Source organism: Canis aureus, chromosome 12, assembly GCF_053574225.1.
Source record: "Canis aureus isolate CA01 chromosome 12, VMU_Caureus_v.1.0, whole genome shotgun sequence".
Classification (NCBI taxonomy): Eukaryota; Metazoa; Chordata; class Mammalia; order Carnivora; family Canidae; genus Canis; species Canis aureus.
This window is the reverse complement of record NC_135622.1, coordinates 34062606-34079859: the sequence shown is the minus strand read 5'-3', so window position 1 is coordinate 34079859 and position 17254 is coordinate 34062606. Positions and strand designations below refer to the sequence as shown.

Here is a 17254-nt window from a genome sequence, read left to right as displayed (position 1 = left end):
CCCCGCCGCGTCCCGCCCCCTCCCCTCCCCTCCCCCTTTTCCTTCCTTCTCCCTCCCCCCTTTTATTTCCCCCCAGTCTAGGAACCCTCAGCTCAGGTAGTCTTACTGCAGGTACACTACACCGGCCTTACGAAAGGCTGTAAAATTTAACCGCTGATGTTGCAGCTGTCGCCGCCTTTCTGCGGGGGGACCTGGCTTAGACTGCTGCTCAGTCGTCTCCGGGGCTCATCAGAGGTAATCGGGAGTTTGGCCAGGGTGAGAGCTGCATAAACCCCTCCATTCTGAGTAGTGGTCACTGCGCCCTGGGCCTCAAAAGGAGTGCCGTGCCCAGGGACTGCACCGACCCTCCGGCCGCTTCAGAACCAATTTTCACCCACACCGTCTGAGTTCTTGGACTCTGGGGCACAGAGGAATAGAGTTGTAGTTCGTTTTACGGTTATTTTGAAATTGTGCAAAGCCCCTAAATCCTTAAAGCATTCTAGCTAGTGGCAGTTATGAAATTATTTGCATTTGAAGCACAGATTTATTTGTGCTTTCTTTCTAGTGCTTTCTGCTTTGAATTGTAGTAACACATCTCATCCACTAATACTCCTATCCTGAGGACTGGGACTTTAAGTCGTCTTCGAGTAACAGCCTTGCTGCTCAGCCAAACTCTATAGAAAATAAATGTAAACCCTTTCTTTAGATAGAATTGCTTAACATAAGTTCTGATTGTATTTTTATTAGGTATAGTTGACATACAATGTTATATTCATTTCACATGTACAGCATAGTGTTTTAACAATTCTTTGCATTACTGGATGTTCGCCCTAAGTGTAGTCACCACCTGTCACGCATACATTTTTATGGTATTATTGACTATATTTCCAATGCTATACTTTTCAGATTTGATTTTATGCAATGTATTTTCCAAATGCCAAGTCTACAAATACAGATTTAACTCCTTTTTCACCAGCTACAAAAAAAAAAAAAAAAAAGACATTACACTATATATAATAAATACTTGGAATATTTGAGTTGGAATTGCTTCACATAAAAGATGTAATCATTAGCTATTTGTATCTCTATGTTTTTCATCTGTAACTTCACGTGATGTATCTGGATGTGTGATGCGGACTATGGAAGACAGGAGATTTAGTTGGTGAATAAAATATGGATCCTCTCTTGACAATGCTACAAATTTATATACGTATTTTTTTCAGATGTATCAAATTATAGAAAGAATACATCCATTGCAAGAAAATTCTAGCAAGAAAATAGAAGTTCTATAGAATGTTATATTTATTCTCCTTTAGTTTTATTGATTGTGTTTTCTACTTAACTGGGTTCTTCTCAAAGGATTAAATGATAAAGATCTTTTTATATACTCCCTCGAAGACTGGGTATCAGTTCTGTAAAGGCTCACTAATTTGACTTTCTTCTATTAAGAAATTATGGGGGTGCCTGGGTGGCTCTGTCTGTTAAGCATCCAACTCTTGATAGACCCCCACCTCAGGCTCCAAGCTGGGTGAGAAGCCTGCTTAAGACTCTCTCCCTCCACCCCATCCCTGCCACTCAAAAAAAAAAAAAAAAAAGAATTTATGAAAAGTGTTGTTGCACAAAGCACAGGTAACTTATTGGAAGATAGTACTTATTATACTATTAGGCCTCAATACATGTTTTTTTGTCTCTGAATACAAAGTCTATTGTACTAAGGAGAATTCTGAAGGATGTCATACTATAAAAAATATGAAAAGAAGCAATTTTCCAACTTACACAACTGCTTTCAAGCACATTAAAGGAAAAGTGATAAACCCTGCCTGGCTTGCCTTCCTCTCTAGGAAATAGGTGCTTTGATAAGCTAACTACATGCTATTTATCTGTATTAGAAAAGGGCCAATTCTAGGCTGAGCTTTGCTATCCTAGGTACCATGAAAAAACAATAGTTCTGAATGGTATTTCCATACACTAGTCTACTGAACACTCTAAGAACACATAACCAATTCTTTTCACTAAATGTCAATCCAAATCAGGGAGATAGTATTGTACAGAACACTTTTATTTCCACTGATTCTTTTGAAATCAGTTTCAGCCACATAAATTTCTGCCTATAGGATTATGTGTTAAATTAAGATCATTTTCCCAGATTCAATTGGAATATAAAAGGTACTTTAATCAACGAATAATCTTTTTTTTTTTTTCAACGAATATTCTAAGATTTCCTAATATGAAATTTTAAGTGATTCTTATTATATCACTTTTTTTTTTTTTTTTTTTTTTTAGAATTTATTCATTTGAGAGAGAGAGAGAAAGAGAGAAAGAGATCAGGGGGAAGGGTAGAGGGAGAGGGAGAAGCTGACTCCTGACCTAGCAGGAAGCCTGATGCCAGGCCTGATCCCAGGACTCCAGGATCATGACCTGAGCCAAAGGCAGACACTTAACCAACTGAGCCACCCAGGAGCCCCTGTATTACTGTTGTTAAATAATACTGATTATATTATTAGTTTATGAGAGGGTGGGTTAATTCTTAATCCTCTTACAGCAGCTTTCGAAATTTATCTGCATTTCCTAAATTGAGTTTTTCCAGAGAGGCATTAAAGGAAAAGTTCACTCTTTCTCTTATTTTCTATTCCATTTTAGTTTCACTTTTTTTTTTTAAGATTTTATTTATTTATTCATGAGGGACACACACACACACACACAGAGAGAGAGAGAGAGAGAGGCAGAGACACAGGCAGAGGGATAAGCAGGCTCCATGCAGGGAGCCCAATGTGGGACTCAACCCTGGGACCCCAGGATCACGCCCTGTGTGGAAGGCAGGCACTAAACCACTGAGCCACCCAGGGATCCCTTAGTTTCACTTTTAAATCGTTCCAATTTTAGCTTGTATGTGAAAACTTTAAACCGAAACCAGGTTTAGTCCTTTTGAATATGTATCTATTTTTATTTTTTTAAAGATTTTATTTATTTACTCATGACAGACAGAGAGAGAGAGAGGCAGAGACACAGGCAGAGGGAGAAGCAGGCTTCATGCAGGGAGCCCGATGTGGGACTCAATCCCGGGTCTCCAGGATCATGCCCTGGGCCAAAGCAGAAGCCAAACCACTGGGCCACTCAGGGATCCCCGCACATGTATCTATTTTTAATGTAAAAAATAGTCTGTACTTATAAACACTAGTGTTTTAATATGTATTTATGTGTGTGCTATATATATATGTGTACTGTGGGCCAGTCCAAATAGCTGTATTCAACTACAACTTGCTTTTCTTTTTTTCAACATTTCATAATCTTCTATTCCCTCTAGAATGTTCTTACAAACTTCTAGGAAGGAAAAATCGTCAGAATTATGTTTATGATTCTTTCATTTTTAAAATATTTTATTTATTTATTCGTGAGAGACACACCAGGAGAGGCAGAGACAGAGGCAGAGGGAGAAGCAGCCTCCATGCAGGGAGCCCGAGGTAGGACTCAATCCTGGGACCACAGGATCACATCCTGAGCCAAAGGCAGATGCTCAACCACTGAGCCCCCCAGGCATCCCTAATTCTTTCATTTTGTATCAAGAAATTAACTTTTCGTTAGCCAAGCCCTGGATTATAATCAGAACTGAAGTATGGAGATGGGGCTGGGGGAGCAACAGGTAAAAAATGCCAGTGCCTTAACCAACTTGAAAGGGTGAAACTAGGAAGAATGAAAATGTGATGCAAGAGTGCTGCACTGATACAAATACTACTAAATGGCTGGTTTAAGAATATAAAGCAATCTAGTAAGGATGAGGCTTTCTGAGGAATGCCTGATTGTATTAAAAAGAGTGAAACTGTAAAACCATCAAACCCCATTGAATTATGTTGTTCCTTATCTAAAGAAAGAATATTAATGAAAGGGACTTAGGGGCGCCTGGGTGGCACAGAGATTGAGTGTCTGCCTCGGGCTCGGGTCATGATCCTGGGGTCCTGGAATCGAGTCCCACATCTGGCTCCTCACAGAGTGCCTGCTTCTCCCTCTGCCTGTGTCTCTGTCCCTCTCTTTCTGTCTCTCATGAATAAATAAATAAAATCTTAAAAAAAAATGAAAGGGGGATCCCTGGGTGGCGCAGCAGTTTGGCGCCTGCCTTTGGCCCAGGGCGCGATCCTGGAGACCCGGGATCGAATCCCACGTCGGGCTCCTGGTGCCTGGAGCCTGCTTCTCCCTCTGCCTATGTCTCTGCCTCTCTCTCTCTCTCTGTGACTATCATAAATAAATAAAAAATTTAAAAAAAATGAAAGGGACTTGGTCACCTTGTTGTCTTAACTAGAAAGCTAGACTAGCTTGGACAGAGTTTAGCAGTTCTAAACTGTCACTATCTTAGAGAGAACCTATGTTATTAGCCTGCTCTCAGCTGTACTTAAAGATTACTGCTCAAGACTGTTGACTTCCCTCATTGATGTTTTGATACCGATTTTTCAATTCCCAGAAATGAATATCCTCTACCATAAATCAATAAAAATTATTGTTCTTCATGAATTCTTTCCTTAGGATAGGTGGTAGGTATAGTATAATGATTAAGAGCATATAAACTCATGGAGTGTGACCGTTGGGTTTGAAGCGTGGCTCCACCATTTAATTAATAGCTGCCTACCCTTGATCAAGTTGTTAATCTCCTGGTACTTCAGATTCCTCATCTGCAAAATGGGGTTTGAGAGTAGTACTCATCTCAGAGAGTAGTTGTTAGGATTACATGAGGTAAATCAAGCAAATGACATTGCCCAGTGTCTAGCACATACTGAGTACTCAATAAATGTTAGCTGTTAGGAGGATGAAGAAGAGAGGCAGTAGTAGTGGTTTGACTAACCTTTGTCAGCTGCTAAAAATTTGATATGACCTGGGTACACTGACAGAAATGAAGTTTTGTTTCTGGAAAGCCAGGGACAAGACCCTGAAACACGGTGACCAGCTTATGCCCACTCCTAAGATGTCTTTGTCTCTTCACTCATTTGCTTCTAAGTGAAATTGTTACTTTTCTTCTTTGACCCTATCCACAGAGACAAAAACAATCTGACACTTAAAAAAACCAACAAGTCAGAAAAAGAAATTTTCTTCATGAAAAGTGGATCTGCAAGAATCCTGAAATCAAATGCTGAAACTTGCTTAAAGGGTTTATGCAAAGGCATTTGCCTATGGAATTGGGGTGGGGAGGGGAATGGATGTATGTTCATGAGCAATGGGGAAATTGTTGCTTTTTATTACAAAGTTAAGTCTTTGAAGCTAATTTCTTTTTTTTGAGAGGGAGTGCAGAAAGAGAGGGAGAGAGAATCTTAAGCAGGCTCCAGGCCCAGCTTGGAGCCAACTTGGGGCTCCATCTCATGACCCTGAGATCATGACCTGAGCTGAAACTCCATGAGACTCCCAACCAACTGAGCCACGCAGATGCCCCTTTGAAACTAATTTCAATAAGATTAAGCATACCTTTTTTCCTAAAAAAAAAAAAAAAAAGATTTTATTTTGGGCAGCCCAGGTGGCTCAGAGGTTTAGCACTGCCTTCAGCTCAGGGAGTAATCCTGGAGACCTGGGATCGAGTCCCACATCAGGCTCCCTGCATAGAGCCTGCTTCTCCTTCTGCCTGTGTGTCTGCCTCTCTCTCTCTTTCTCTCTCTCTGTGTCTCTCATGAATAAATAAATAAAATCTTAAAAAATAAAATAAAATATTTTATTTATTTATTCATGAGAGACACAGAAAGAATACAGAGACATAGGCAGAGGGAGAAGCAGACTCCCTGCAGGGAGCCTGATATGGGATTCATTCCTGGAACTCCAGGATCATGCCCTGCGCCAAAGGCAGATGCTCAGCCACTGAGCCACTCAGGCATCACAAGAGTACCTTTCTTTAAAAAGCAAATAGAAAACCTATTCCCAAGCCAATGATAAATGGATACATATACTGTGACTCAAATAGATAAGTTTAGACTTCATAAGAAAGAAATGGTTTGAAACACATAGGGAAACAAGGAATTTTATTAAATCATTAGTCTAACCACCTCATTTTTCAAATGAGACTAAGACCTAGAATTGTAACATGGTGAGTGCAGTGGTACCCAAATCTTGCTATGAAGACTGTCAGAACTTTGATAAAAACATCTCCAATTCCAGGGATGCTGGGGTGGCTCAGTGGTTGAGTGCCGGGATTGAGTCACACATCAGGCTCCCTGCGTGGAGCCTGCTTCTCCCTCTGCCTATGTCTCTGTCTCTCTGTGTGTGTTTCTTATGAATAAATAAATAAAACCTTGAAAAAAAAAAACTCCAATTCCATAAAAATAGTTACTATTCCAACCACTCTTTCTTGGGAAGAACCATCTTTTATTCTGTGAATATGTCGTATTTATTTATTTATTCATTTATCTTTTTTTTATCTTATTTTTTTAATGTTCCTCTGCCCCCCCCCCCTCTTTTTTAGGTGGTTCTGTTTTTATTTTTATTTATTTTTTTAATTTTTTTATGATAGTCACACAGAGAGAGAGAGAGGCAGAGACACAGGCAGAGGGAGAAGCAGGCTCCATGCACCGGGAGCCGGACATGGGATTCGATCCCGGGTCTCCAGGATCGCGCCCTGGGCCAAAGGCAGGCGCTAAACTGCTGCGCCACCCAGGGATCCCTAGGTGGTTCTGTTTTTAAATTTAAATTCAATTTGCCAACATATAGTGCTGCCCCTTTTAATGAAAGGATGCTAACAGTAATTTTTTTAAATCTCATGTTTTCTTTTAAGTTTGTTTGGTTTTAATAATCTCTACACCCAATGTGGAACTCAAACCCACCACCCTGAGATCAAAAGTCAGCATTCTTCTCTGACCGAGCCAACTAGGCACTCCTCTTCATGTTTTCTTGATAGAAAAAGTTTGTACCCTCCATCCTCCAGTATTTTTCAGATCTACCTAGTTCCCCAAATCCAAGACTATGGAATCTCTAGTTAAGAACCAAGTCTGATAGGGTGCCTAGCTAGCTCAGTCAGTAGAACCTCTGACTCTTGATCTCAGGATCTTGACTTCAAGCCCCACTTTGGGCATACAGCTTACTTAAAAAAAAAAAAAAAAAAAAAGACTTCACCCAGTAAAAAGTAGGAAAAAAAACCCCACAGAAACAGACAAGAAAAAAGGCTCCCCAACGAAAAAATTGTCTGTCCTTACTAAAAATGCAAATTAAAACAACATGCTATTTTTGTCAGGAGTGCGGTTAAATCGGCAATTATATACACTAAATATTTGAGGGTCAATTTAGCAATAGGTTGTTTCCTTCTTTTTTTTTTTTTTTTTTAAGATTTTATGTATTTATTCATGAGAGACACATAGAGAAAGAGGCAGAGACACAGGCAGAGGGAGTAGCAGGCTCCATGCAGGGAGCCTGATGTGGGACTTGATCCTGGGACCCCAGGTTCACACCCTGAGCCGAAGGCGGCGTTAAACTGCTGAGCCCCGAGCTGCCCTAGGTTGTTTCCTGAATTAAACACTTTTATATCCTATATACTGCCCCCTGCACACACACACAAACTTTAGAATATATAAAATTTAATTATTCAAAAATATCCTTTAACTTTTCACTAATTCAAATACAACATTTATAATTAGTATGTAATTTTTAAATTTTATTTTTAAATTTTAACTAGGCGCCATGCCCAACATGGGGCTTTAACTCATGACCCTGATGATCAAGACTCACAGGGTCACATGACTGAGCCAGCCAGGCACCCCAATTAGTATATAATTTTGAGATCGTATTGGGTATGGGCACCTTTGTGACTGTTCTTTCTTTGGAAAACTGGTCCCAGCAATTTTCACCTCATTGGTATGGAGTATGATTCCCCACAGTCCATAATCACTGTCTCAATCTGTGGTTACAGCCATATTCCAACATGAATATGGTGAACTGGAAAAAGTATTGAGTTCAGAAGTAAGGCAACATATGTTCCCATCTTTATTACTAAATAATCATATTATTTTATATATGTTACAAACTTTCTGGGCCTCATTTTTCTCATATTAAAAGAGGTTTCTAGCCTCCAATTATCTTACTAATGTTAGTATTTGCTGAGTATTTACTATGTGCCAGACACTATACTAAGTGTTTTACATATGTTAACTCTTTTTTTCACTTTAAAATCAAAGCAAACTGCTCTTTTTTTTTTTTTTAAGATTTTATTTCTTTATTCACGAGAGACACACAGAGAGAGAGAGAGAGAGGCAGAGACATGGCAGAGGGAGAAGCAGGGAGCCCAACAGGGGCGCGCAACTCAACCCTGGGACTCCAGGATCACGCCCTGGGGTGAAGACAGGCGCTAAACCTCTGAGCCACGCAGGGATTCCCCCTGTTTGTTAGTTTTTAAGATTTTTAAATTTTTATTTATTCATGAGAGACACACAGAAAGAGGCAGAGACATAGGCAGAGGGAGAAGCAGGCTCCCTGCAGGGAGCCCAGTATGGGACTTGATCCCAGATCCTGGGATCACGCCCTGAGCCAAAGGCAGATGCTCAACCGCGGAGCCATCTAGGCGTCCCCAAGCTGCTCATTTTTTAACAGACCTCTGCCCCTTTCCTTATGCTATTCTTATCCTTATAATATTAATATTCCTTGACTGTTCCTGTGAACAATCCTACCTATGAAAGTCCTACTCATAGTTAAAAGCTTAGCTTAAATATATCACTTCCTAGAATCAGAGAAGTTAAATGATTTGCCCAAGGCCTTCCACCTACCTCTTTGATGAATATAGTCTGAGTTCATGAAAAGAGCAATGACCTGGGACTTAGAAGACTTGAAATTGAATACTGTCTCTGCAATTTACTACTTGGTTTTAGACAAATCACTTACATGTTTTAGACATTGGTTGTTTCATTTGTATTCATTCATGTAATATACATTCAAGTATACTTTGAAAAATGATTCAAAGCTAATAATACAATTCAAAATTTTGAGTTATTTTGGACAGCAATGTTGTATGTTCTTCTGTACTTAGCTAAATTATTCCACTGGATTATATGGATAAGGTTATTAAGTATCCAGGGGTGCCTAGGTGGCTCAGTTAGTTAAGCATCTGCCTTTGGCTCAGGTCATGATCTTGGGGTCTTGGGATTGGGCTCCACGTTGGGCTCTCTGCTCAGCAGGGAGTCAGCTTCTCCCTCTCCCTCTGTGCTCTCTCTCTCTCTCTCTCTCTCAAATAAATAAAATCCTGAGTCTCCAGGATCAGGCCCTGGGCCGAAGGCAGCGCTAAACCGCTGAGCCACCGGGGCTGCCCAATAAAATCTTTTTTAAAAGATTATTAATTATCCATGTAATATTAAATTCAGAATGCAAAAACTTTCTTAAGTTATAAAAATAATTTACTTTTGCTATAGAAAATGGAAAATATAGAAAGCAGAATGAAAAAAACAACAATAATCCTACATGGCTTAACTTTCCCAATAAAATATGTCATGTTCACTGCTACAGATAAATAATTGCCAAATAATCCTACATGGCTTAACTTTCCCAATAAAATATGTCATGTTCACTGCTATAGATAAATAAATAATTGCCAAATGACATCTTTTAAAAGAAAGAAGTTTGGGGAGCCTGGCTGGCTCAGGCAGAAAAACATGTGACTTCTGATCTTTGGGTTGTGAATTTGAGCCCCACATTGGATGTAGAGATTAAATAAATTTTTAAAAATTAAAAAATAAGATTAAATAAATAAGTTAGCTCATGTTATACTGTTGACTATGACTGTCAGCTCTGCAGTCCAACCACCTGGGTTTGAATCCTGTTCTCCATACATACATCAACTATGATTTTGGGCAAGTCACTTAACTTCACTTAGACTCAGTTTCCCCATACATAAAAGAGAAATGACAATAATACCCACTTCATCCAGTTGTGAGAGTTACATGAAATAAGCATGCAAAACTATTATAGGCTTCTCCCCCCCCCCGAATATAAGTAACATATTGATTGTGGAAATTATAAATAGTACAAATACCAGGCTGTGAATTTTGTGAGGGCAGGGTCCAACTCTATTTCATTAACTAGGTTATGCCTATTTCATAGCATAGTCCTTATATAGTAGGTGCTCAATATTTACTGAATGTTGTTAAATAAAGAATATACGGGGATCCCTGGGTGGCTCAGCGGTTTGGCGCCTGCCTTCGGCCCAGGGCGCAATCCTGGAGTCCCGGGATCGAGTCCCACATCCGGCTCCCTGCATGGAGCCTGCTTCTCCCTCCTGTGTCTCTGCCTCTCTCTCTCTGTCTATCATGAATAAATAAATAAAATCTTAAAAAAAAAAAGAATATAAATGTTATCCATAATCCCACCACTCAGATATAATCATTATTATAATCTGAAATTTATAGTTCCAATTTTTACCTATGCATATATCACTTCTTTGGAAAAAAATCACATCATATAGTTTTGTAAAAACCTTCTCTTTTTACTTAGTATATGTGATGGTTAATTTTACGAGTCAACATGACTGGTCCACAGGACCAGACATTTGGCCAAATATTATTCTGGATGTGTTTGTGAGGGTGTTTGAATGAGATTAACATTTGAATCAGTAGTAAGCAGTACTGAGTAAAGCAGATTGACTCCCCTATGTGGATGGACCTCATCCAATTAATTGAAGACCTGAATAGAACATAACAAAAGACTGAGCAAGATAGAATTCCTCCTGTGTGACTGTCTGAGCCAGAACATCAGTCTTTTCCTGCCTTAGGACTCTACTTGAAAAATTGGCTCTTCCTGGATTTTGAGCCTGCTGGCTTTCAGATTAGAATTTATACCATGGGGTCTCCTGGGTCTGCAGCTTGCCAATTACAGATCTTGAGACTCCTCAGCCTCCAGATCTGCATGAGCCAGTTCTTTATTTTATGTATTATTTTGTATATACCTGGCATTGGTTATGCTTCTCTGGAGAACCCCAACTAATACAGTACATTATACCATAAACAATTTCTTAAGTCATTAAATAGTCTACAACATTATAATGTTTGCGATAGTATTCCATCAGTATCCACTGTTGTAAGAAATTTAGATTTTCATTTTTGTATTATAAATAATGCTGAAGTATATATACCTTCTGTAGATATTTATATACATCCCTGATTATAACCTTAGGATAATTCCATAAGTAAAATTACTTGGTCAAAGAGTATAAAAAAAAATTTAAATGTTGGGGCACATGGGTGGCCTAGTCAGTTAAGCAACTGATTTTTGCCTTCAGCTCAGGTCATGATTTCAGGGTCATGGGATTAAGCCCCACAACAAACACAACAAGCCCCACGTTGAGCCCCATCTCAAGCCCCCGTCCCACTCCATGCTCAGAGAAGAGTCTGCTTGGGATTCTCACCCTCTCCCTTTGTCCCTCCCCCCCACAATAAATAGATCATTTAAAAAAATGTAAAAGCTTTTAAAACATGTTGCCAAATAGCTCTCCAAAATGGTTGCAGCCACTTATGTATACCCACCAACAAGTCCACAAAGGTATTTGGTTTTCTGCACCTTCATTAACACTGGATGAATTTTTTTTTAATTTTTTTTTAATTTTTATTTATTTATGATAGTCACAGAGAGAGAGAGAGAGAGAGGCAGAGACACAGGCAGAGGGAGAAGCAGGCTCCATGCACCGGGAGCCCGACGTGGGATTCGATCCCGGGTCTCCAGGATCGCGCCCTGGGCCAAAGGCAGGCGCTAAACCGCTGCGCCACCCAGGGATCCCTGGATGAATTTTTTTAATCTGCCAAATTTCATTTTTAAGATGGAGATATTTTAAAATTTTTCATTTTATTATTTATAATGAGATTCAACATTATGCTTATTGGTAATTAATTTATTTACGTCCTTTGTTGATTTTTCTGTTGGGGTGTTTTTCCTAGCTTAGTGATCCCTAGGAACTCTTACTATATTAAGGACACCAATTCTTTGTAGTATTTGTTGTTACATTTTTTAGTATCATAGTTTTAAAAGTAAAAGGATTACTTCATCTTGAATTTATCTTAGTATATGTAAATTGAAAACTGTCATAGCCATTTAATAAATGCTAATTTAGTTTGATAACTAAGTGCCAGTCATTATACTTGATGATGAAGATAGATATAAAAGATGCAAAAAAAAAAAAGACCAGTGTTTAAAAATATATATATATTTTATACCAGCAAGTGCTGGTATAGAGGTAAGCACAAGGCATCATGGGAATACATAGGATGTTCACTTATCTTAGTCTGAAAGAAGAGATCAAGAGATTCTCACATCTTCTATATCTCTCCTCAAATGTCACCTTATTGGGGAGGCCTTCTCTGACTACCCTACATAAAATACCAAGTACCTTATACCCCATCACTCTCTAAATTTCTTATTCTGTCTTAATCTGTTTTAGTCTTCCTCATAGCATATATCAACTGCTGACATGTTGTTTATTCATTTGTGTTTTCCTCCACATCACAACATCCTTCTCCCTGCCAAGAATGCCCCTCCCCTAAGAAAACCAATTCCATGGTAGCCAGGTCTTTATTTTGTTCATTGCTGTATCCCTAGCACCAAGAATAGTGCTCAGTATATTGAAGGGGCTCAATTCAATCTGTATTAAACGAATAAGAGAAAGGAAGGCTCTTCTCTGTTAGTGTAAGAGGTTTTTCTCATCTCATCCAAGGCTTTCCTCCCCACACTTGTGCTCTGTATCCCTCTCTGCTTCCTCTCTATCTTACTCAAGCCCCTACTCGACTGATCTTCCTGGCTCAGTATTAGTGCTCCCTAATCCATTCTTACTAGACTGATATTTTTTTTATTTTAATTGTTTAAAACATTTTATTTTGTTGAGAGAGAGGGAGGGAACATGAGGGGCAGAAGGAGAAGCAGACTCCCCGTTGAGCAGGGAGCCTGATGTGAGTCTTGATCCCAGGACTCTGGGATTGTGACCTGAGCCAAAGGCAGATGTTTAACGGACTGAGCCACCCATGTGCCCCTGATCCTTAAAAAAAAACAAAACAAAAACAAAGAGATTACATTTTTAAGTAATCTCTACACCCAATGTGGAGCTTGAATTTACAACGCCGCGATCAAGAGTCACATGCTCTACCAATGGAGCAAGTCAGGCACCCTGCTAGAGTGATCTTTTAAAAGTAGACAAGTGGACAGAGGTAAAGAAGACATCTCAGACAGAACATTTTAAGCAAAAGAATGATAAAATGACTCCACTTCTATTGCCAAAAGCTATGAAACTCCTCACACAGCAGTCTGCATCCCAAACGTCATTTAAAACAATTTGGCAAAAAAAAAAAAAAAAAATTTAAATTAAATTTAAAAAAATTAAACAATTTGGCAAGCACCTGCTATATGCCAGGATATGAGGGGATTTGTATAAAATAATATATTGAGTATTTACACTATATGCCAGGTACTGTTCTGACTGCTTTCCATATATTAATCTACCTAATTCTCCCAACACTCTTTGGTAGAAGTATTATTATTCCCTATTTGCAGATGAGAAACAGAAGCACAGTAAAGGCAAGCAAGTGGAGAATCAGGATTCAAACCTAAGCAGTCTAACTTAACAGTTTGTGCATTTTACCATATCATACCATTTTACCGTATTATAACCTCATTAAAGAAGAATGTCCAGGGTGATTTGGAGGACAACAGAGAGGTACTGCATTCAACAAAGTAGATCTGACAGGATTTGGTCACTGATGGATATGGGAGGAGGAAAAAAAAGAGAGAGATCTAGTGTGGATGATAGTACTAATCATCTAAAGAGAGAATACAAGAGTTAGAGGAGGAGGATATAGTCTTAAGGGTCTATAAATAACATGCCTTTTCCTGTCTGAGTTCAGAACCAATGGAATATAGATGCAAGAGTCAGGCTGAAGGACCCCAAAGTTGATTTTTGATTAAGTTGACAGTTACTGTGGTTTCAGATGTGATGAGCTGCCAGGACGCCTGGGTGGCTCAGTAGCTGAGCATCTGCCCTTCGGTTTAGGGTGTGATCCCAGAGTCCCATATCGGGCTTGCACAGGGAGCCTGCTTCTCCCTCTGCCTGTGTCTCTGTGTCTCTCATGAATATATAAATAAAATCTTAAAAAAAAAAAAAAAGACGTGATGTGCTGCCAACTGGGCTCACCGATGCTTCACCCCCTAATTAAACCTTTGCCCATCTGGTCCCAGGCACAGCTAGAGAGCAGAAAACAAACTCTTTCTGGTTGTTGGTTTCAGGCCAATTCAAAAGGAGGAATTCAGAAGGGATAGAGCAACACTCTTCCAGGTCTTTTTATCAGCTCCCAGCCAGAAGTCAGCCCAGAGTATTCCTCTAGCAGAAAAGTCCCCTTATGGGAACATTAAGAGCAAGGGATTGGGGGGATAGGAGAAATAGGGAGAAGCTGGTAAAAGAATACAAACTTTCAGTTATAAGATGAATGAGATCTAAGTATCTAATATATGACATGGTGGCTATAGTTGATAACATTGTATTGTATAATTGAAATTTGCTGAAAGTAGAAAAATGTTCTTATCACCCCTAGACCATCATGTTATATACTTTAAATGTCTTACAGTTTTGGGCAGCCCCGGTGGCGCAGCGGTTTAGCGCCGCCTGTAGCCCAGGGCGTGATCCTGGAGACCCTGAGTCGAGTCCCACATCAGGTTCTCTGCATGATGCCGACTTCTCCCTCTGCCTGTGTCTCTGCCTCTCTCTCTCTCTGTCTCTATGAATAAATAAATTAAAAAAAATAAATGAATAAATAAATTAAAAAAAATAAATATCTTACAGTTTTGTCAATTTTTTCTCAGTAAAACTGAGTGGGGGGGCAGAGAATAGAGAGTGTATCAATTATACAAAAAGAAAAAAAAATTTCTTAAAGGGAATAAGCCTTCCCCCATCAACATTTCTGAAAATGTGTATTATTGCTGAAAGAACTCTTTGTTTATAAAGGATTTACTTCACATGTTTTCTATATATTACAAATGATTTGAATTTCTCAGAAATACCTCTTATGAGTAAATAAAATTCTTTCTCTCCCCTCCCCATCTTGTCTGCCATAGATGAGAATATTCTAATGCTGCACCCACACTATTAGTTTGTCTGCCTCCGTTGTAACAGCGACACCTCAGGCTGTAGAAGAAGTGAGCTCAGTTGGGAGAGCAGGAGCTACCCTCATTGCGGCCACATCACTCCCTGTCAGATACTGCCCATCTCTAAAGTAAGGAAGCAAATATGTCACTTACTCTAAGTAAAAGAGAAAATGATAAGGAGAATGTCTTTACATCATTTACTCTAAGTAAGGCAGAAAGTGATGAGGACAAATTTGAAGATGCCTATGAAACTATCCCTGTGGCAACAACAATGAATCTAATGTCTTCCTTAGAAGAATGCACAACTGGATTGTATTTATTTCTAAATAATAGATTCAAAGAGGCCATAGATCTTATTCATCCATGGTCAAAAAACAGTATATACCATGCTCTAATTTATAATATCCTTATGGTTGTTAAGGCCATCTTGACTTTTGACCCACTGGATATACAGATTGGAATGACTACCACAAAGGAAGCTTTGAAAACCTGCAATGGTTTCCGAAGAAAATCTAGGATGACAAGTTTTTCTCATCTAGTGAATAAACAGGGAATAAAGGCTATCAAAGAAGAGGAATTGCATGCAGAAGTCTGCTATGCTGAGTGCTTGATTCTGAAATCCACTGTAACATTTATACAAGACGACAGTATGTTTGCTTTCCTTAAAAGTGCAATCAACATCGGGTTAAGTTATCAAATATACAAAGACTGTCAACAAGTATTAACACAGATACCTAACAACCAGAGCAAAACCTACAGACATCTGGTTGGAGGAGTAAAATTTGGACTTGGAGCATTCAATCTGATATTATCACTTGTGCCACCAAAGACCCTTAAACTACTCAATATTGTTGGATATTCTGGTGATAGAGACGTGGGCTTGACTTTGCTTTATGAGAGTGCATCTGAATCCCATATAAACAATATCTTAAGTGTTCTAACTCTACTCTTTTATTACAGTTATATCTTTGTAGCTTTTGGTGTTGAAAAGGGTCACAGTTCTGCTGTAGAGGACCTCTTCCTAATCTACCTCCAGAAATTTCCAAACTGTGTCATACTTAAATTTTTTCATGCACGTTTTAGTATGCTGAAAGGAAATTTTAAAAATGCACAGTTAGTATTAGAGCAATGCATTTTTATTCAAAATGAATGGAAGCAGTTTCATCACCTCTGTTATTGGGAACTCATGTGGTGCCATGTTTTTCTGCGGAATTGGAAGCAGGCTTACCACTATGCTGACCTACTGTCTCATAAGAGCAGGTGGTCCAAGGCAATATATGTATACAGTAAAGCTATGCTACTCGCCTTGCTTCCTTCTGAGTCTGTCAAATCAGAGAGTGAGGACCTAAACTCTCTCTTCTTAAAAGTGGATAGCCTGAGAATCAAAATTTTAGGAACTTCTGTGCCAATAGAAAAGTTTGTTGCTGAGAAGGGCCAGCACTATGGCACTACTACAGGCTGGTTTACTGCACAGCCCATCCTGGAATTCATTTATGCCTGGAGTGGTTTCCGAGTCATGAGTAAAAAACTAGACCTTATTTCAAGCTGGTTATCAATAATTAATAGAGGAGAAGACCTTTTACGAGAAAATCCAAATAAAGAGTATGGCACAGATGACATAAGTTTGTTAAATTTACTGAAAGGTCTATGCCTGAAACATTTAGGCAGATATTCGACAGCTGAGCATTACTTTAATCGTGTCATTCAAAAGGAGAAGTTGTTAAAATATGACCACTATTTGGTGCCATACACTTATTACGAACTAGGAATTCTTCACTACCTAAAAGGAGATTATGAGAGTGCAACAAAAAACCTAGACAACATAAAAAACTACAAAGACTATTCCATGGAAGCCCGATTACAGTTTAGGACTCACATAGCTCTTGAACAAATAGCTAAAGAAAAGCGATGGTCTTGACACAAACCAAACAAAGTGTGGTTTTGTTTATTATGAGTGAAGTATCTGCAATCAGCAAGGTAATTAGCAGTCAAAAAATTATTTCTTTGTTGAAGAAATCCAAGAAGAGGCAGCTGCTAAGAATCTGATCAGTAACAAGAAAGGAATTGGCCATTACTTTTCCCTCTTTCCCTCTCCTTACCTATAAAATGGAATGTCTTAGACTGGCAAATGGAGTGATGCACATTTTCTTGAAAAAGAAAAGGCAAATAATGTACAGTTGACCCTTGAACAACACAGAGATTATGGGTGCTGACCTAT

General features: G+C 39.0%; 1 pseudogene across 4 annotated transcripts in view; it reads left to right on the top strand.

The window, feature by feature from the left end:
- Window positions 1–17254, top strand: part of LOC144280955 (tetratricopeptide repeat protein 39B pseudogene) — a 55868-nt pseudogene that overhangs the window by 613 nt on the left and 38001 nt on the right. Inside the window, exons 2-3 of one of the 4 annotated variants that reach the window (XR_013349404.1) lie at window positions 112–234; window positions 15007–17165. The product of XR_013349404.1 is annotated as a tetratricopeptide repeat protein 39B pseudogene, transcript variant X1 (transcript). Of the gene's footprint in view, window positions 1–8; window positions 256–15006; window positions 17166–17254 lie in introns of those variants that run through there. The other 3 variants (XR_013349405.1, XR_013349407.1, XR_013349406.1) reach the window with 3 other exon arrangements.